At 43.5% G+C, this 22,964-nt stretch overlaps 1 protein-coding gene across 2 annotated transcripts in view; it reads left to right on the top strand.

The window, feature by feature from the left end:
- Nucleotides 1-22,964, top strand: part of NTN1 (netrin 1) — a 513,761-nt gene that overhangs the window by 94,572 nt on the left and 396,225 nt on the right. The window lies entirely within an intron of this gene.

A 22,964-nucleotide genomic window follows, 5' to 3' on the forward strand; every position in this document is an offset into this window, starting at 1 on the left:
ACCCTCAAATTAAGTTCACCCAGTCTCTTGGGACTGCACTGCGCTGTTGGCTGAACTGAAGGCTTTACTACTTGCACTTAAACATACAGATCCTAAATTCCACACACTTATTGTGCGTGATCCGTATTATTGTGTACAATATTTTAATGATAATTTACATGTTTGGTGACAAAATGACTTCAGAGATTCCAAGGGTAACACAATCAAGCACAAACTACTTTGGGTTAAAGTGGCAGATCTTAATTATAGGTTGCCACAAACTCATACTATATATACATGAGTCATCAAAGTGTGAGAGCACCCATGGTAGGGAAGTCTCTGGATGATAAAGCAGCAAATCTTCAATTGCCACAGCTAAAATTGCAGCGATTACACACTCTAAGATTCGTATCGACAATGATATTTTGGTTGTCATAAATGCTTTTAAAAGTTATACCCCCCTTACCGAAGGGCTTTCCTTCTAAATATTCATATAATTTAAATGCCTGGAATATTTGTAGCTATTCCTGGCATTGCTGATCGCTTGATTCCCAACGCGGACCACCCACGATTTAATTGTAGCAGCACATGAAGGTATAGCTTCTGCGCATGCCAGTGCAGCTGCCACTATTTCACTCTTACAGCAAAGAATTTGGTGGCAAGTTTAATACCAACAAACCAAAAAGTATGTTTTATGTTTTGATATGTGTCAAGAGATTAAAAATTCTACTCCGTTTCATCCACTGCTGACAATTCTTTATCTGCAAGCAGCCTTTCGGCTGCATTTATTTAGATCATTGCGATCCTCCCATTTCGGATACTGCATTCAAATTAATTTTGATTGCAGTTGATTCTTGCTATAGGTTCCTCTGGGTTTGTCCACAGTGCTCGGTTGACACTCAACTGTTATTAAAGACTTGCAAGTCTTCATCTGGACTTATTTATTTATTTTATTTATTTGTGCAATTTGTATAGCGCGCAAATACCCAAAGGTGTCATCGGCGCTGCAAAGACAATGGAGCATACTGTTGGAATGATGGTTACTGGTTGAAAAGCCACGTTTTCACCAACTTCCTGAACATAGGAAGGGAGGGGCAGGCCTTAATGTGAAGAGGTAGGGTATTCCATAATTTTGCTACCGCAACTGAGAAGCGTCTGTCACCCCATGATGATTTCTTTGTGCGAGGAACAGTTAGGAGGCGAGCTGAGGAGAAGCGCGAGGATCTGTTAGGGATGTACAAGAATAATGATCTTTTCAGAAACTTAGGACCACAGTTGTTGATTGCCCAGTATGCAATGCAGAGAGCCTTAAATTTAATTTGGTTTCTGACCGACAACCAATGAAGTAGGCGTATAATCGGTGAGATGGATTTAAATCTGGGGGTGCCTGACAGTATTCTGGCTGCTGAATTTTGGACCAATTGCAGCTTGTTCAAAACTTTCTCCTGAGCGTTTAGGAGGAGGCTGTTGCAATAATCGATCTTAATCGACCAGTGTGCACATAAGGATTTTTCCTGCACTAAGAGGGAGGAAAGGGAGGAGTTTCCTAATCATTTTGAGGGTGAAAAAAGATGAAGACACCACCGCATTTGCATGGTGTATAAAAGAGAGCTTATCATCAAACATCACTCGCAAATTCCTAACCTTAGTGACTGGTTGCGGAGGGGGGCCCATCTCAGCTGGCCACCATGTTGGGGACCAGCTGGGTGATAAACTACCGAAAGTCCTTACCTCCGTTTTATCGGAGTTCAACTTCAGGCAGTTCCGTGACATCCAAGAACTGATGTCTCGCATCCCATCTTGAAAATTTGCTGCCACTTCTGGACTGTGGACTGCCAACACGATCTGCCTGCTGGGCATTCCACTCAGGACCAAGGTCCAGCTTTCACTTCTAAAGCGTTCTGTGATACAATTCGGTCCATTGGTGGGAATGTGCATATTTCTTCTCCATATGAACTCAAGGATAATTCTGTAGTGGAGAGAATGAACCATGAGTTAAAGCAGTTAAGGTATTAGGTTTAGGGCATGGTTGGTTGAACCAACCATATGGAGTTTAACAAGCTTTAAATAACCTCCCTAAAAGATCTCTGGGATTAGTGGCGGACCTGTACGAAGTGCTTTATGGCATCAAGATGTATGTTCCATTTTTGGCATTAAGATGTATGTTCCAAACCTTGACGGTCCAGACATTGAGGCGGCTGCTGCAACCTTTGAAATCTTGGCAGGTTTAGGGCAGGACCTTCAAGAGTTCTGTGACACTCAGTCATGCAAACACACCTGCACCTCATACTTCACCTACTTACATTCCTCTTCCAGTTTCAGGCTGGCTTCCGAAAATTGGAGGTCTGGTTTGAGAAAAGGTGCCCATCAAGAAGGAATTTTGCCCGGCGTACCCTGCTCCTGTTCCGGTCCTTGGTCTTCAAGGTACACAAACTGTGATATTACCACCAACCCCAGGATACAAAGACATTGAAAATGTCAAACTACATCATGTGGCCAATACTTCATAGTACGCCAGGGAATAGTAGTTATTTCTCGCAAGACTTCTCTTTACAGCCTGTGAGCACCACTGATGCTAATCCTCTCTGGCTGGGGAGAGGGAGCCTGAGTCCTCCACCAACAACTTCCTTGATAAGATAGCTGTTTCTACATCACGTCTTTTACAACAGATGTCTCTGATAATGATCCACCATTGGCAGATCCATCCGAGTTGGATTTTTCAAGTCCTACTGTGGAGTCTCAACCTCATGTTTTCCAGCTGAGTACTTCCGGGTACTATAAGGATCAAGATGATTTTTCTTCTGACAGTTCTTCTGTCATACATCCACCAAAAGCACGGATTTGTGTTTTATTTCATGATTAAAACATACTTATCTAGTCCCTCCTTGGATATATGTTTGGATCATACTTTCTTTGGTTTTCTTGTTCATGTGGATTGGATTTGTGACAGTTTTTTTCCTACTAAATAATGGCTATTACCTGCCGATGGGGTGCTGGCCCCCCATTCGTCATCGCATAAACTGATAGGAGACTTGTCCCTTGTTAACATTTGAGCCGTTCCAGTGACTGATGGAATTGTTTGGGATAAAGCTCATTTCGACATATTCTGCCCAACGGAGATCCTGCAGATAACATATGTGTTCAAAGTTGCTATGGATGATGTAATAGTACCTTCATTACACTGTCACTTTGACACTGTAAATTCTATGCTTTCTGAATTAGAGTATTATACGGTTTTTGAATTAGAGGATCTATATCTTAATTCTGCTAATTCTGCTGATATCTTCTGTTACCATCATTATGGACACCATTTTTTGCACAGAACAAGTGGACAATGTCTTCATTTTAATTATACCTTCGAGAGAGTTCCAAAAAGCAAAAGGACAAGTACACATATTTCACGGGATATGACACTTCAAACCCCAAGTCATATTATATATATTAACTCCAACACTACCAAAGAATTAAATGCTTACTCAAACTAAGCTTATATATACCACTACGTTTGTCAATTAGTTGGCCTTAAAAGCCTATGATAAACGGAAGCACACTATTGATTTGAAGTCGATTTGGTGTACGAAGTCTTGGCAGGTTTAGGGCACGGAAACCTTTTTTCGAGCCTGTTTACTTCCCACTTAGATGATTTTCCTGAATGAAACAATCCAGCAGACTACTTGTTTGCGATTGGCAAAAATGATAGAAATTAAAGCCTCAACCATTCCCTCAGTGGCCCGCTTTGATAGTTGGCAGAGTTAGAAAATTACCCTGGGGAACAATTAAATAACATGGTACATAATGGTACATTTAATTATTCATACTCGAGTCCTGGCGGGTGGTGTTTTGGCCATTGGACACATGGTTGATGGTTGTCATGATCTTTTTTATAATTCCAAGCCTGGGTAGAAATCAAGCAGACCTGGTATTGTTACCACCTATTCCATTGGAAAGTTATGTCAACAATGGTTGGAACATTCCACACTGTCTGCAGTAATACAACATCTTTCTCTTTTGCCCAAGGACATGAATTTATCTGATTTTCTTTTAGGTCCCAAATCTCCACGTTCTGAAAGATTTATATATGCTACCTATAATAAAATTTGGGAATAATCCCAGATGGAAGCTGCTGCACATTTAATACAAATTGACCAAGATAATATGGAAAGAGTGCTGGCTTCTATTGATAATAGTATTAATATGTTGTAATCTCGTATTTACAATTCAAACAACATGTGTCATCTGTTATTGATATTGTGCAGAAGGACATGTCAATTTTGTATCATGAGCAAAGTCAGCTCAGATCTATTATGCAGTTTAGCTGGATGCTTCAGATGCTCAAAAAGAGCATTACTTCAATTACAGCAATTTGTTTCTTCCTTTTAATTTAACATACAAACAACTAATGGCTATGAAAGATGCGACCTACACAATGGTGCATTTAGAAAAATGTGAGCAACAGGGCCAGACTGGCCGCTGCGGGCACCGGGCAATCCCCCGGTGCGCCGCAAGGGTGGGGGCTGGTTTTGGGCCCCAGGGGGCCGTTTTTGTTACAGGGCCTTTTTTGCTGTGACAAAATCGGCCCCGGCAAAGAGCACGGTCGCACCCCCAACCTCCCCCCCCCACCCCCGGGGGCCGGCCGAGCACTTTGCCAGGGCCGGTTTTGGTTCCCAGTCCAGCCCTGGTGAGCAACTCCCATTCACTATAGCTGAGACGCCTTTGGCGGTGTGGTTAATATATAGAGGTATTTCACTGCCTAGCTCGACATTTCAATTCATAGCTTGCATGAAAATTGTTCATGGACGTAGATATGAACCCCTAGGCAGCAGTTACATACATGAATTATGGTCACTCCCCTTTACTTATCACTGTGAACGTACCAACAAGAAAGATTTTATTACTGGTAAAGAATGCAACTCTACTGTCGGACATTCACTTGTTTGTAAACACATTAAAATCCACGGCGCGTGTAATACTTCAGCCCCCAATTTGCCTTATTATTAAAAAATAATTCTGGTGCGGAATGCAGGCTGGAGTCCCCTATATTTTGTCCGTTTCCAAGTTAGTCACTTGTTGAAACAATGTATTTTTTCCGCCTCCGGGTGGTATTGTGGATAGCTCATTGTGGCCTTCCATTCTAACTTTGAAGGCAGATTTCAACAAACTGAGCAGACTCAAAGCATTATTGTTTCAACAAGACGTAGCTCTTACATCTGCTTGCGAGACCTTCAAATAGCAGGTGGCTAGAACGTCTAGTGAAATACGATCATTATCAAATACAAACCATTCCCTGAATTTGAGAAAATTAGTGCATCAAATCATTAATGCCTCTAATATGGCTGGCCTTGCCCACTTTTTTAAGGTTGTAGGCTCCAGCCTTGTAAGTTCTTTTCAGGCCATCTTTAGAGTAATCCCGGCTTTTATCCACTCCATTTTTTTGGGTGTGTTTGGAGGATTCCCGTTGCTGTTATTCCTCATTTGTGATAGTCCCATCCTGTTCATGTTTCTCTGTAATTGATGTTCCTTTTGCGAGCACCCTGGAACTGGCATGGCATCCAACTCTACCATGCCATGAGCGTATGTTTCAGATCTTTGGAATGCATTTACTACAAGAAGTGGATCTTGATTGGTCTTTGACATTTTGGCCTACCTGGTTTACCGGTATGCAACCTGTGTTCCATTGTGTCTGATGCCCCTTTGAAAGGCCACTAGACATATGTCTGGCTTTGAATATTCCCTCTTCCTTGCACTTTGGGTTTCTAATGAGTCCTTTACCGACCCATTTAAAGAAACTGTCCTTTGAGATTGTGACTTCTTCACAATGTGAGGTTTGAGCCTTTTGCCTATGAGGAAACGTGTGCAACGGCGCATGGACCACAAGATACAGGTTCTATTAACCCGGATGCAGGTTGCCTGGTAACTGTCTCAGCATCAACTGAGACAGGAGAGCATGTTTGTTCTTTGGAGCTTGTGACTTGGGCTGTTGGCCAATCATCATGTGTGGGGTCAGAGTCCTTCATGGAGTCTTTGGCCTATGAAATGTCGAGTGACACTATGGATTCTTCCAAAACACCTTGATTTGATATTTTTCCAAGTTGACATTTCCTCCTAAATTTAGTTTTCAGTAGATTTCATTGTGAAACAATGCTTTGAGTGTGTTTACTTTCTGATTACATTTATCCTATCTAGTATCCTTTCTAGTGCTATAAAAGGCTGACCACAGGGAGGGTGTAACTGTGTTTTCCACACGGCCAATTGTAATTTTCCCTATGTTAGCCTAACTGTGCACGTTATAGGTCTGATTTTCTTTTGTACATGTTACTATATATACACGCTGACTTTTGTGCCACATAGTACTTTCACATGGAACCTGCATATGTTTTCGCATTCTGTTCTTTTCCCGGTATTTGGATGAACATCATAGTCAAGGTCAAACAACAATGTCCCTTGGTATTCTTTCCGGCCAGGCACTAGCACCGAGACATAACACAGAAATGCAGCTGTTGTTTATGTGCATGCGTGTCTTGTCATATAGATGAGCAGAGGAGCCAAAAACACACACATGTAACAAGAGTTCTGAGACAAGATCACTGCATTTGCTGAGATGTAGAGGGTCCATCTATGTATGCTAAGCTACGGGGTCCTTACGGCTGAGGCAGTGATTAATTTGTGTTGGTGTTTACCAGTGCTCACCACCTCTACTTAAACCTTAACACCAGCACTTATTTATGGCGATATCTGCCCTTTTTTGAACCCCGAACATGAGACGAGTGGTTAAAATTGCAAAATACCTTCGAAAAACAATAATACCAGCACATTCCAGGCCATTTTTATCTCTTTTGGTGATATGGAATATTACAGACTGCACATTTTAGGAGTGTGATGGTTAGTAGGTAGCATCTGTACTACCACTGCATGGCGCTGGAAAGGGCAATGGCCACCTGAGAAATATTACAAATTATGCATGACGATGAGATATTCAGAACTGTATTCTTAAAGAGCTCAGAGCATAACCAGGTTCTGGCCCCTAGACTATTCTGCTGCTAAAAAAGGAAATAAAATAAATAATTGTATTTTTTAAGTATTGTATCAATAGAAAGTACCTTGTACAATATTTATTGTTGGTTAAACCATTGCAGTTGGTCATTATTGTGGTTTTTAAACGCTTGTACATTGGACAGAACCCAGGTGTCCATTAATCTTCTTGGGATACTGAATGTACAGGTAAAAACGTGTTCAACACATCTCAGATCTAGTGGCCTCTCTTCTCAGCGCCACCAGAACAAGTGCCAAATGTAACCTTGTGATCAGAGGGCATTTAATACAATTAGAGGACCATGGGAAGCTTTGGAGTCTGGGATAAATTAATGTGTAAGAACGGTCTATGTGTTCACAAAAGATAGATACCTTCCGTAAGCCTAAACTGGCCCACCCCGGGGATATTTTTAGAAGTTGCTGCGAAGGGCCACGTACTTTGTTCCTTGCAGGGGGCCAAAGGTCAAGATCTTTACAGGTGAATATCTCCAGCCCTGTTGGGCCGATTTCAATCATCTTGGGCTCATTTTTCTCCTGGTGGTGAGCCAGCAGGAACAGTTGCTGTAGGCCCCCTGGCCTCAAAAGGATGCATTCTGCAGGGAGCTGGCTTCAGTGCCTACTTGAGCCAGCTGGTTCTGTGCCTGACTCCAGATGCTCCCCTCCTCCTGCTTGGGCATAGAAGTCAAGGACCCAACTGGTCCTCAGTGGGCTTAGGGGGACCATCCTCACTGGCCCTGGAGAGACCAACCAGTCCAAAGGTCAGCTGCAGGCAGAGTCCTCAGTGGCTTATTCTCCCAGCTGGCCAGGTCCAAAGCTTTGCTCTCCATGTTATGAAGTGCCACTTTCAAGCCCAGTCCAGCTTGTGGGTGGGGGACACCCCTTTTTCTCCCCCTAAAACTGGTTCAGGTACATTCTTCTCTCTTACCTGGATCTGGCTCCGGGCTGGCTAGTGTCAGGTCTCTTTGTGTGTACTGTTAAAAGCCCCTTTTAACTGTAACCAGGGCAGAGCTAACTTCTATTTCAGGTGGAGCGATCTCACGCTCCTTATCGGACGCACAGCTACGCTCCTTCACACAAAAGGTAACTTCATTTATCCATTTTTCTCTTTTTATTGCAATCTTAATCCAGAGCTTGATGCAATTCAAGTCTATGTTGACAAACATATGTGTGCAACGGTAAATGTATTCCAAACTTTTCAAATGTTGCAGTTTGCCGTATAGGCCTTTCTTCCTGCAGATCGACGGGTATATTTAAAACATCCTTAATCCAATGCATTTCGGGCGTATCATAGCCCTTCCTCAGGGATTTAACTGCAACATTTTTAAAAAACACAACGTTACATCGTGAAAGCCAATGCCTCAATTCAAAATCCATCCAAATGGTTTCACATGTGTTGGTTCTAGCCCCTATTTAACGCTCTCCCTCAAATTACGTGTCGCTACAACAGAAGCAAAGAACTTTTCCCGCCCAGCGGCCCACTCGTCCAGCTAAAACCGCCACTAGATTATTACCATCATTCTACAAACTCTCAGTCATATGCTTTCTCCATACTTACATTAACCAATCTACACACCACATTTCCTTCCTTCCATCAGAACGAAAACCTTCTACTCTCTGTCTCTCCCTCTTTTCACTAAGTCAATCTTTTCTCCACCCCCTTCTTCCTCCTATCATTTGACGTTCTGTTTCTTTCGGACTACGCATCCCAGAATGCCTCCCCACACCTTACTAGTGCCTTCGACACTCAATCGTGCTTCTGAGCATGAACATTGACGTGTCTAATACCCCGCCCTCCCTCAGTTGTTACACTGACGTTAAATGTGACCCTCAACACAGTGTGATAACGTGACTACATCACAAAAAAATACATTGCAAAGTTCACAAACGTCCATGTCCTTTTAAAAAATATAACGATCTTCAGTACAGGTAACCTTGTGTCACAGATATGATTCTTAGGAAGCTTGTAATGTTTCAAGATGGGTGCAACAAGAGCTAACTTCTCCCAGCCATCCAATCAGGAAGACCCAGCCCCTCTACACCCAGACCCTTTTGTGCACTGCCTAGCCCCCATACGAATTTCCCAGTGAAAGAGCCATCACCAACTCAGGCAGTTGGAAACTTCCAGAAACTTTAGGAAGGCAAATGCCAAAAGTGGTATTTCTAAAATAATAATTTAAAATCCAACATCACCATTAAAGAGGAATTTAAATTACAATTCGAAAGAGTGCAATAAGTATTTTTCTATCTGCTACCAATCTGAATTTAGCATTTAATAAACGTAACAATGTAGCCCGATGATCCCTTACTGCAGTAGCCAGCCTTGCTATCACAAAATGTGAGAGGTGCCCTTACAAACGTAGGGGATAAGGTCAATAACAAAACAACAAAATGGTATCCCCCACGTGCCTCATGAGATCCCTTACACACTATTCACTATTCCATACACACTTTGAACCATCCGCACACTAAATTACTGAATCCATTCACATGTGACAATGTTTACTTTATTGTAGTTTTGATATCCATTCAAAAACACTATTAAAATCTTAAAACAATATAATCTTTAAAAAAAATAGTCACAAATTGAAAGTAGGGCCTTATATTTTTTAGTATTAGCCTCCAGTTATCAATGTCTGTATAAATACAATTCGTCACTCAATACATGTAAGTTAAAAACACATATTATCAAAAAAGAACACCAACAATACAAAATGTACATATTTGAATCTGGCCTGTGGCCACCGGAATTTAAAAACATGTAGTTGTCAACGTGACGTTTCGGTGGATGATATTCAATAAAGACCACGTTCTTCAGGACATTAACTGAGTGACAACAATCTACTAAAAAAATATATAACACATAATTACTCCTTCTTAATAAATCAAATTAGTCACATATAAAGAGTTCAGTTTTCATTAGGATACTCATTCAGTCAACCATTTACGGCCTAATGCTATTCCACATTCACTCTCCATTATAAGTTTAAATTCAATCCTAATGCAAGTGGCCTATTGAGTTATGCTCTTATAATGTCTGCTCCTGCAGTTTTATTTAGGGATTCAATTAGGGGTCTATTTCAATAAGACAACCTCTCAACTGGTCTATTTAGATACCTGTATAATTGTTATCCACAGGAAGGACTCGGGTATAAAAAAAAAAGTCAGGGGAGGAGCCTAGCTCGCGGCCGTAATGGTCGCCCTTTAGCTCGGCTCCCGCAGCCCTCCGTCCTGATTGCCTATCCTGTCTTCTATCCTGTCCGGGGACGACACATTTTTGGGGCATTGGAAACATAACGGCTTGTTTGTACTTACCATCCGACCCCGGGGTCTCGGTGTGCAGTGGCTCCGGAGTTGTGGCCTCTGAGAGATCGGGGCCTCTGCGAGACTTGGACCGGGACCTGGCCGGTGGGATCCGACGGCTCTCGGCCCCGGCCGAGAGCGAGAACCAGTGTTGGGAGCCGATGTGCGAAGATCCCGGCGATCCTGACCTGGGCCTGCCCTGGTGGCCGCGTGGCCGACGTGGGTGAGAGGCCCGGGGACCTGAGTCTGTGAGGGGGTCTCTCCCCGCCGCTGCTTTGTCCGGCGGCCCTGGTCCTCGGGGCCCGGACTCCGCTTGATTGGGGCACCGGTGCTGGTGCTGGCGGAGACCCGTCTTGGGCGGACATCCTTTTGGCATCGAGGCCGCCCTTGCTGGGACCCCCGGAGCTTGTAAAGTCCTACATTTGAGAACTGTTCTTTCCGGGGGTCTTGGTGAGCGGCGATTGGGCTGATTCACGAAATGGCGGCCGACCCTCTGAAACGAGAATCACCCTGTGGCGGCGGGCCCGTGTTGCCTATTGGTGTGGGGAGCGGATCTGGTGGACGTGAGCCGACGGTCAGAGATATCCTGGAAGCCCTGAGATCCCTACACGCTTCCCTGGCCCTGGGCGTCTCGGTGGGTACGCCACGATCTGCCGCCATTTTGGGCGGCCATTTCTTCTTGTCGCCCTCTTGTTTCGAAGACTTCATTGCCTCGCCCCCCTCGATTGACTTGAGTGTCTCCGCAACTGATCGAAGATCGTGTAGTGTGTCGGTGACTTTGGGGCGCCCTGCTTTTCAAGGTTCGGACCCCGGGGACTTGGATGCTGTACTGCGACCCTGTTCGACATTGTTGCCTGAAACTATTGGTGGACTGCCTCCTGTGCCTGCTTCGATGACTTTGCCTGTGTCTGTAATTGGGGCCACCTCGCCCGCTCCAGTGGCGCAACTGAACTCCTGTTTTTCATTGCTCGTGCTGCGATATTTGATGCATCGATACTTTCTGTTTGGACTATTGCTCCCTTGTGGATCTATCTACCCCCCACGTAACTATGCTAGTCACCATTCCACTCGATTATATGCTGATTTAGTATTTAGTATGTGGTTTTACATTGCCATGTGGTGGGTGGGGTTTGTCGCTCGAAAGGGTTGGGGGTGAAATGTACGACTTCCGTTTGATTCCCGGTATACGATTTAGTAGCATAATTGTTTTTAATCGTAGAAAGGTGGGAGGTCCCCTTCTCCTAATGTTTTGTGGCGCGTGATGGGGTGTCGTCCTGGTCTGTTTTTGACTGTGCTTGTCTGGTTGGGCGGAGGGCTGCGGCCGCCCGTTCGGATTATGGTTATTCTGCTCCTCCCTCCTGTCTTCTTTTCTCCGCTTTTGTTGCCTTTTTGTCTCTTTCTTCTTTCTTACTTCTCGCTATATTTCGGGTTCTGGTTTAGGGCGACAGGCACGCTGTTTGAAGGGTGGGCCATAGCCTTCTACAGGGGTGCAGGGTGGGACGGGTGGGTTGGGCTCTATTTTTTGTTTGTCTTCTGGTTCTATGGCCCTTTTGTATCTCTTTTTCGTGAGGCCGCGTCTGTCCCGACCTCCTATGGTGTGTTTCGGGTGGGGGGTGTGGCGTCGTTCATCCTCCTGCTATGTTTCGGCTGTCTTTCTCCCCGATCGCCATACCCCCACTTGGGCCGCTACTCCTTTTGTCTCCTGTCTTCCCGCCACGGGGGGCCTGTGTCGGCGTGTCTTCTTCCTTTCGTTTTTCATATTTTCTTATTTTCTTTTTATTGTTTTATTTTGTCTTCCCTCCATTTTCCTCTCCCTTCCTCTTCCCCTTCCCCACTTCGTCCCCCCCCCCCCTTTTTTCCTTCCTGTGTCCCAGAGGTTATTATGACGGGCTGGGTTTGATGCATTGTTTTTCCGATCCCGCTGTTCTGGCTTGGTAGTGTCTTGGGTGGCGGGCATGTTACGAGGATAATGCTCAGGGGCTGATTGTGTCTCACGTATCCTGATTTTCTTGAATGCATTGTATTGTCCCCCCGATATTTTGCCCCCATGCCCCCTTATTAATGTTGAGGTTGGTTTGGGATATCGGATGCCTCCGTATTGAGAGTGAGCCTGTCATATGTCTTCTCCCCATATTATAAAATTAAGCCTTATTTACTCCTGTGTTTTAGCCCTTTGGTTTCTGTATTTTTTCTCCCCTTCTACGATTGTACGGCCTCTGCTTTGTATTGATTGATTATGTAATATTTGCTTGGTGACTCCTGATTATTTTGCACATTGCGGCCGGCCGGCTTGGTTGTAGGCCTCGACTTGTCTTTCCTTTTGATGTCAATAAAGGTTTTCAAAAAAAAAAAAAAATCAGGGATTGGTTCCAATTCTAAAATACAAAGACATAATGACTCAGTACACTCAAATGTAGCCTACCATTATAGCTTCTTATACATCAATCTAGGGACACTGCCCCTTACCTTTCTATTGACTCTTTCTTAACACCCTTCAGAGTTTTTATTGGAATCCTTCACAATCCCACTGAAGGAAATACTCTGTATGGTAAAATCCAGAATCCCCATAAGAGGAGGTTTTTATGGTTCAAGAGGCCTAAAGTCACAACGCTAAGTGGGCACTTACTCTTGGGTCCTTTCTCTTACCAATTTGCTTAATCTCACATTTCAATCCTTTCTCTTTTCGAACCTCAAAAGGAGCTTTGATCCAATTAATTACACCAGTTTTGCTTTTCTGTAAAATCTTAAGTGCTGCAAAATGAGCTTCTGATGGGAGAGAAAGAAATATGTTTCAATTTGGATGTTTACCTGGATACTGAGGTAAACCTTGAATGATTACTATCTTTATATTCAAATATCCCTGGGTCTTATTGCGGTATTGTGCAAGTACCCATCTCCTCTGGGGACACGAGCCACCACCCCTCTGTAGAAAAAGGTCTGCTTTCTGGGTTGCTCTGAGGCTTGAGGCTCCAGTGCCTGTATATTGATATTGATTTACATTCTACATCTTACTAACTTTTGCACTTGTAATACACCTTCAGTTACTATACTATTATAGGCCCTACGGGGTTTTTGAAGTGCTCGCCTCCGGTTCCCTTACGCTTAGCTCAGACTCTTTAATATTCCCGTCAACAAGACCGGGCGTTCTGCTTCCTTGTTCATGAGGACCGCGTAGCGATTGCCGTCCTTTTTTTATTGTAATGGCGGGCGTCACGGATGTCGCTCGCGCACTCAGATGCTCATTGCTATGCTTTTCTTCTTGTTTTTTATGTTCCTTCAGGACAAACAACTTTATTAAAAGCTGCATAACATTTTGTTCATTGCACCTAATGCCTCATCCTAAATTCAATCTTTTTAATAAATGATAATTATTAGAAAGGGATGTGTATATAACTACCCTTTATTTCCCTTTTCACTAATTTGCCTTGGTCAGGATGATTACCATTACAGCACATACACCTTCTTGATTCTACCATTAGTTTAAACTTAACATTACTGCACTTACTGCAGATCAGATTTTAGCAGAGCTAACTTCTCCCAGCCATCCAATCAGGAAGACCCGATCCCCTCTACACCCAGGCTATTTTATACACTGCAAAGCCCCAATACGAATTTTCCAGTGAGAGCACCATCACCAGCCCAGGCTGCGGGAAACTTCCACAAACCTTAGGAAGGAAAATGCCTATTTTCGAAAAGTGGTATTTCTCAAATATAATTTAAAATCCAACATCACTATTAAAGAGGACTTTAAATTACAATTCAAAAGAGTGCAAGAAGTATTTTTCTATCTGCTACCAATCTGAATTTAGCATTTAATAAACGTAACAATGTAGCCCAATGATCCCTTATGACTGTAGCCAGCCTTGCTACATTGATAAACATGTATAGGGATATTTCACTATAAGGACATGTTCAACCCTAATTTCTACATGACCTATTTTTAAATATCTGCACCATTCTTTAATGGGCAATTAGGTCTATATGTGGGCAACTTATTAATATTTAAAAGGATGGCTTAGGCAAGTCAAAAGAGGCATTTTGACAGGTCAAACGTGCAGTTTAAAACTGACACAGGCAGGTTATCTGTGTGCAACTACCAAGGCTGCGTAAAACGGTAGTCTCTCATGTTCAGCCTGTACCTGTGCGCACACACCTGTGCACGCATGTTCATGTGTAACCAGCCCGGTACCGCTTACTCTAACTGTATCACAGTGGCCTTATCCTAAAAGGCAGACACCAATAGTAAAGATACGCAGTCAAATTTACCATGAAATTACTGCGAGTGAGAGTGAGTTACGGAGGCTCACTTGTTTGCAACAATATATATTCCACTCAGCCTCTGACACAATGCTTGCTGTCACCTACAATACATGATGGGCTATTATTTGGATAATTTGACATATACTATTATAGACCACATCACAGGGGGACCCCTGCCCCATTGTCAGGTGCCAATTTCACGCTAGCTCAATTACACACATATCGTGGGAGACATGACATTTTTTCAAATCAGAGTGATATAACTCAGACCCGAGCAGACACACTTCATAAGTAGTCCTTTGACTGTAATAAAACTGTTACAATTATAAATTATATATTCATTCAGTCATTCATTCTACTGGCGGTTGCCAGTAGGTAGTTATAGTTAGCTGAACCTGAATTAAAACAAATTTGGCAGAAAGCTAAATCTTGGTCCACAAAGAAGGCTTTTTGCAATTTGGTGTAAATATGTTCAGTAGTTTTGGAGTTTTTATAGTAAAAAGATGCATCTATGTATCTAGAGTTACAGATACATCATGGCAGATCCGCCAATTCATGCTCCAACAGCAATGCCATGATGGACTGCCCGCAACCTGAGAGGAAAGTTGCAGCCACCAACTTTGTGCATTGGAACTCAGTTCCCAGTGTGGAAATAAAATGTAAAAGTTATGGAAGGGGTCAGGGTACCCTGACACCATGGGAGGGAACTCTCATGGGCAAGATATTGTTCCAGATGTTTTGTTTGAACAAGGAGGGATCCGCAGATCCACTTCAGTGCTCAGACTGACCCCCCCATCTGCTCTGTGGCAGATCTGCTGATCCAGACCCCCATTAGAAAAACACATACGCCCACTCACAGACCATATACCTACTCACACACCCACTGAACACACATACACACTCATACAGCCACTCACAGACCCACACAGCTTCCTACACAGCCACTCACACAACCCCTCACACACACAGACCTACAAAACCACTCACACAAACACAGCCACTCATTCGTGCACTTACACACACACTCACACACCCACTTACACACACAAAGAACTGCTCACACACTCACTCACATACTCATACAGACATTCACACATCTACTGACAAACTCACAAAACCACTCACACACCCACTCACAGACCCACACAGACATACACACTCACTCACACACCCACTTACACACTTGCACAACTACTCACACATCCATGCAGCTACTCACACATCCACTCACACACCCACAAAACCACCCACACACCCATTCACAGAGCCACTTACACACCAACTCACACAACTACTTACACACACACACAACCATTCACACACCCATACAGCCACTCACACACCCTCGCAGAAACCTGCCAAACCACTCACACACCCACTTGCAGACCCACACACCCACTCACATACCCACATAACACCCACACAACCACTCACACACCCACTAAAACACCCACACAACCACTCACGTACCCACACACCCACTTACAAACCCATATAGCATCAAATACACCCACACAAAGGCAGTGATACACTTAAAGAAATTGCAATAGCATATGTTTGTATTAAATGTGTTGTTGTCTTAGTATTGAATGTGTGCAATATAACCAGCAGACACCCTATTTGTGCAAGGATATACAACAGATCAGTGGATTCATAAAATGAATTAAAAAATAAGAAAGGTTTAGTGCATCGCATTTATAGAAAGACTACATAGATTACCTTACCTTACTTTTTAATTTTTTAGTTTTAAAATACGCAATAAGAATGAAAAGGTATTTATAAACTTGTAAATATGTATATTGGTAAATTGAACTTATGGGTCAAATTGTAGTACAATTTATATAAAAATAAAATGGCGATATTCACTAAAAAAACAAAGTTTACAGGGACACTATAGCTAGGTTTAGATTTTACACACAAAAAACATAGAATTTCAGCAGTTATAGTTACCTGAGATGACTATAAATTACAGCCCCCGCAATGCACTGCTAATGACCTCACATATTACATTACTCATGACATTGTCAGTGACATCACTTATGACATCTCACATGACATCTCTGAGTCTACTGAATTGAACTTCAGTCCATCAATCAGGGTAATTGTAAGCGAGCTACTCCCACATGAGGGTCTCAAGGCACTCCGTTCAGTCGAAGAGCCTGGTCTAGAGTGTCTTCCTGAAGATTTTCAGGGAGGGGGCTCGTCTGATGTAGACCGGGAGCTCATTCCAGGCTTTGGCCGCGATGTAGGAGAAGGCTCTTCAGATTGTTCTGGCTCTGCCGATGCACAGGGTTTGGGCGAGGGCGAGATTGGTGGATCGGAGGTTTCTCCTGGGTACGTGGAAGGAGATTCTTTCATTGAGGTATTGGAGTACGGTGTAGTGGTGGGATTTGTAGGTGTGGGTGAGAATCTTGAAAGTGACTCTCTTTTCAACGGGGAACCAGTGGAGGTTCTACAGGTGTTGGGTGATGTGTTCCTGTTGAAGGATGCCAAGGACGAGTCTGGCTGCGGTATTCTGTATGGTCTGGAGCTTGCGAAGCAGAGAGTTCTTGATCCCGGCATAGAGGGCGTTTCCGTAGTCCAGCCTGCTGGTTATGAGTGCATGGGTGATGACCTTTCTTGACTCGGGGGGGGGGGATCCAATTTGAAGATCTTTAGGAGGATGCGGAGGGTGTTGAAGTAGTCGGAGGCGATAGCGTTGACCGGACTGTTCATGGAGAGGGAGGATTTGAGTACAATGCTGCGGTTATGGGCATGGTCAGTGGGGATCAGGGGGTTGTCGAGGGCGGTGGGCAACCAGGTGTTGTCCCATGCCAAGGGGGAGGGTCCGAGGACAAGGACCTCTGTCTTCCCCGAGTTGAGCTTTAGGCGGCTGTTGCATATCTAGGATGTGTCGTCCGTCATTCCTTCCTGGATTGGAGTCTGGTGGTGGTGGGGTCCTTGGTGAGGGCCTTGTTCTTGTACCTTTCCTACAGAAAGTCAAACTTTTACTTTTAGACATATTTATTTTCAGAAAGTGGGCTTCTGCAAAGTTCATCAAGGCAGTAAGGCAACGTTGTAAGCCAATAAGGGTTAAATCCATTATAACCACGTCATCAGCGGAAAACAGGCAGCCAATAGACATATGGCCAATCTTTGGCCGGTTCCTCTGTACCTAACCTAGAATACCTGGTAGATCATATATAAAGAGAGAAAACAATAGGGGAGCCAACAGGCAGTCCTGTATTAAGCCACTTTGGTTTTTAACCTTTCGGGATAGACCCCGAGTTCTACCCATAAGGATTTGGCACCAGGTATCAGAGTGAAATGCAATAATGAGTATTAGGAGGTAATGAGGGAGACCCAAACAAAAAGCTTTCTCCATAGCGTCCTTTGATCTACTCCATCGAAAGCTGTGGTTAAGTCAATGAAAGCCACATACACTGGAATACACAAGTACAGAGGTTATTCCTCAATAATTGCATGGAGGACAGCAATATTATCAATTGTGCTATTGCTCATCCTAAAGCCAGCTTATTTGGGGGGGAAGTATGTTATTATGGGTGTCAGACAGATAACAAGGTGAAAATTCTCTTACTAGAGGGACACTCTTCTATCACTAAGCAAGTCCTTGGTACATGAACCAGGATCCTGCATGCTGGGAACACCTGGGCAGACGGAAGACCAAATTTCATGTTTCAACTGTTAATGGGAAGGTTGGCCAGATAAGGAGCCTCCCACTAGTTCATCTAGCATGACTAGCAATCCAGGAGAACATACCTTAAACGTATTATATTTTAATACCAGATCCCTACCCAAACACTGTATAGAGATCTGGGATATCATCACAGACTCAACCCCAGAAATAATCTTTACTAAGGAAACATGTCTCGCTGAGAGCTCCCTACCAGAAATTTTGATCTCACTGACCATAGGTTTCTGAAATGAGCTAGAAACCAGGAAGGAGGCATGGCATTATATTTAAAGACTCATTATTATATTCCACTGAACACATCTCCTCCTGGGTTACATGCGAAATGCTAGCCTTCCAGCTGTCTTACAAAGAGCAGAGGCTGTTGGGTGTACAATCCTCTACAGAACCCCGAGCCAAAACTCTCAGTGGGCCTTTAATCTTCTTTCATGGCTCTCCCCAATTATTCTAAAACACGACCACTACATAGTGATAGGAAACTTCAATCCACATTTTGAAAATCTTGACGATCCTCTCTGTAGACAATTAGAGAGCGGCATGCAAATCTTGTAGCTAAAGCAAAGGAATACTGGCCCAATACATGTAGTAGGCCATAAACCAGACCTGTTGTTCCCTAACATCGAAGCCATCAAAAACATTGATATGGCCCCTTGGGTGTGGAAAGGCCCTCAATCCAGAAACCTACCTTCAAATATCCCAATTCTCCGAAAAGATCATGGCGCAACATTAGCACTGAAACCTTTTTAGATTACTTCACTACCCCGGAGTTAGACAAAGACACTCCCCATGAAAACTACCTGGCGAATTTTAACACTGCTATATCTAAGTCCTTAGATAACTGCGCCCCCTGGAAAATGAACAAATCCCTCAGGTGTACCCCATCTGAAAAATGGTATTCCCCTGAGCTGGGACTAGAAAAGAGGAATCTCTCAAGCAAATCTGGAAACCTTTAAAAAGCCCATCTGACCGTCAGGCTTTTAAACATCAACTGAATAATTAAATTATCAAAACATGCTCAAGAAAACAAAGAAAAATGACATCATTAGAGAACTATTTAAAAATGTAAAAGAACTCTCCCAGCCCACCAGCTTATCACAAATCATTACCCCCTTCAACTCCCCATTGAAACGCAATAGCCAATTACTTCACCAATAAAATAGATAAAAACTACTCCACTTTCGAAACTCAACCCTCCTTAACAGAGCTCCCCTGGGACCAGCTAAGGCCACACCCTTTGGCCAGACTCACTTGGGGAGTCTCGTAAACGTGCCAAGGAAACAGGTAGAATGGCTGATCCCAAAAGTTCAGTAAGCCTCCCCATCGACCCCTGCCCCCACTTTATATTCTCTCACCTAACGCCCCTTTTAAGTCATTATTTGACTACATTTTTAACTTTTCCTTGATAAATGCTGAGTACCCGGACACCTGGAAGCAAGCACAAATTTTTCCCATGGCCAAAAAAGCAGAACTAGATGCTTCCACCCTATCTAACTATTCCCCTATATCCCAGCTTCCTTATATGTCTAAAGTCCAGGAAAGGCTTATCATCAGTCCGCTGACAGTCTTTCTGAAGGACAACAACCTGTTGGATCCTTCTCAGATGGGATTCAGAGCCAAGAACAGTACAGATGGCTCACTGGCTAAAACGAAACACCCAAAAACGGAGATTCTGCTATTCATTGGTGCCCATCAGATTTGGAATTCATCATGGCGGCCAGCATACCTGGGACCTGCACCTGAGCCAAACAATGCAGAGATAAACCTAGGAGTCCTCATTGATGAGTCTTGCCACCTGCAGCAAATGCTACTGCATGCTCAAGCCTCCCAGGAATCTTTTTCATTGGATTCCAGTCGACTGTCATAGAACCGTAGTCCAAGCCCAAATCACTATTAGGTTGGGTTAGGGAAATGTCCTGTATGTGGGTATGGCTGACTATCTTTTACTCGCTTTCAGGTGACACAAAATGTGTCAGTGAAACTCATCTACAACAAAGATAGATACAGCTCTGCTTCAGCATGCCTAAAACCCCTACCCTGGTTACGCATCCGAAAAAGAGCAAAATTCAAGCTTATCTGCCATACACACAATGCACCACACAAATCTGTCTTACTGATCTTTTGATCAAAGGTGAAATTTTACAAACCAACAACAAACCTGAGATCATTAAATCTAGCCTTTGCCAAAACCAAGCATGTAAAAAAAAACAGAGCCGGTGGCTGCTTCTTTACCCATATGGCTGTGGCCCAGTGGAATTTCCTACCCCTGGACCTCCACCTCATTAGCGACTATGTCAGGTTCAGAAAAAAACTTAAAACATGGCTCTTCCCAGAGTAACTGACCCAGTCTAATGATTTGCCTCTTCCCCCCAGTAATTTTACTGACAGACTCTGTGGTGGTTTTAGCGCCGTGATATCACTCTGGGGATGAGTGTTTGCGCTCTATAAATAATGCAACTAAATAGAATAAATCTTTAATCCATTCTTGTAAATGGGAAAGTAAACTCCTAGCAAAGAGTTTGCCTGTTGCATCCAGTGATGCTATCTGTCAAAAACTAGCTGGGGAGGATTTGGGACCCTTTTTATAAAGCGGTATGGTGACACTAATCTTCAAAGCAATATTCAAAAAGCGGGCTAAAACGTTCCCCAAGCTACAGCCTCCTGTTTAATAGCTGAATCTCATTCTTCTTATAACCTATATCACGGGTACCAATCATGTGAGATTCAAAGAAAGATATAGGGTTGCCCCATGAGGACTCATTATATCTCACACAAACGCCTTGAATTTTAGAACTTAAGGACTCAATATTGCTAGCTGCCCAAAACATACGCCTATTCGACTTCTTAAAGCCAACCTCACCATTTAATATGTTCCCAGATGCTAATTCTTGAAGGTTAAAGGCAAATGTCATTCCAGCTATGCTATGATCGCTCAAGTCAGTTGGAAGCACAGCAAACTTTTAACATGCCCCAAACATTTCATAGGATATTATCACATAGTCAAGTAAGCTTTGATTGGCGGTTGAATAGACGGAATAGAGGGTGGACTCACCAGCTGGTCACCGTTCATTCAAGATGACCAAATCATACTTCCTACGGGTTTAGATAAAGAGAAAGCCACGCTTATCTGTTCTAATTTTTTTAGATAAAGAAATCCCTGGAATACACCCCAATTCTTCTTTTTGAACATTGCATTTAATTCGCTCATGATAATTACATGGGGGATAATCTTCAGCCATACTAATATCATAGACAAAAGTAAAAAAATAGGCTCACCAAGTGGTCAAAAGATTTACCTGGAGATATATATATATATATATATATATATATATATATGTTTACTAAAAGAAAGGAGGATGGACAACTTCATACATCTTGAGAGGCCAATTTCAAGCAGAGATATAAATTAGGTGGATAAATAAAAATCTCCTGATTCCAGTTCACAGTGTTCTTAAGTAAAATCGCAACTCCTGTTTCCCCCCAATAGCATGGCCCTATTCAGAATGCCCTCATATTGCAAGAGGTAACAAAATAATCAGCAAATGTAAAATCGGTGCATGTCCAGGTTTCTTGTAACCATAAAACTAATGGGTTACGAGACTTAAAAAAATTTAAATTTACTTCATCTTGACAAGCCATGTTTCAAGACAGGAGTAACCCTACCTCAGTGGCTCACAATTATTTAACATGGGACGGGAGCTACTAGGGATTTCCACCACCCAACTCCACTTAAGGAGGCATCCTTCGACTCAACAGCTTGCAGGTTAACAGCAGGACCCTCCTGAATTGTTATCACTCCTCCTCCCTCCCCTAGTGAGACAACTGTATCATTGGGATTCCCTTGTCAGATATCATTATTGAGTCCCACTGCAGCAACCACTGTTGGCTTATTTACTTTTAATAAATGTATTAGTTGTGCTGGCGACTCTGAGCCCGTACACAAAGGACACAACATCAATCTTCCCTTTTAAAAAATAATCACAGTTTTGCAAAACAGGTTTCTGATAACCAATGAGCCAAAAGAAATTCTAGAATATGGCATCAGCGCAGTCAAGTGTATAAACAATTTTTTAGGTCTCGGGCCTAGCGTACACTGCGCAGCAGTGTCGCGCAACCAGAGTCCTTTTCTGGGGGGTTTGAAAATTGACCTGGAAATTCCACGCAGCTTGCGCGTGTTATTTCCTAGGTCCATTTTCATTGGCCTTTGCGTGCGTGTACTTTTAAAACAGAACACGCAATAGGCCATGGGAGGTCGCGTAGCTCTGCCCATGGCCTATTGGTGTCTGTTACGCGCACCAGAGGCCATATGTCTTCAATTATCACAGCCGTCATGGCCCCGATAACTGAAGACATATGCTCGCAGTGTCGCGCGCGTGCGCACCACTCGCGGGCTTTTTTTCTACATGTGGATCGCTTTCGCAATCGTTTGAAGTGCTGCTTGTTTTAAAATACACTGGAAACAGGAACCGGCAGAAACGCGATATTGGTGGGTCCCCTGAAGACTTCCGTCAGTGCCAGGTGTATTGGTAGCGCAATGGCAGTCGGCCCTGTGAAGCAGTGTGCGTTGTTTTCCAAATCTGTCCCTCTATGATCCCGTAAGACGTGCTCCAGACTTGTAGCTCCCCGCGATCCTTGGCTGCAGGATGACAACGAGGTTCGCGGATCCGATGTGCAAAGTGCGGGCCGGTCAGCCAGAAAGAAGGAAAGG

The sequence above is a fragment of the Lissotriton helveticus genome, chromosome 7 (genome assembly GCF_964261635.1).
Source record: "Lissotriton helveticus chromosome 7, aLisHel1.1, whole genome shotgun sequence".
Taxonomy (NCBI): Eukaryota; Metazoa; Chordata; class Amphibia; order Caudata; family Salamandridae; genus Lissotriton; species Lissotriton helveticus.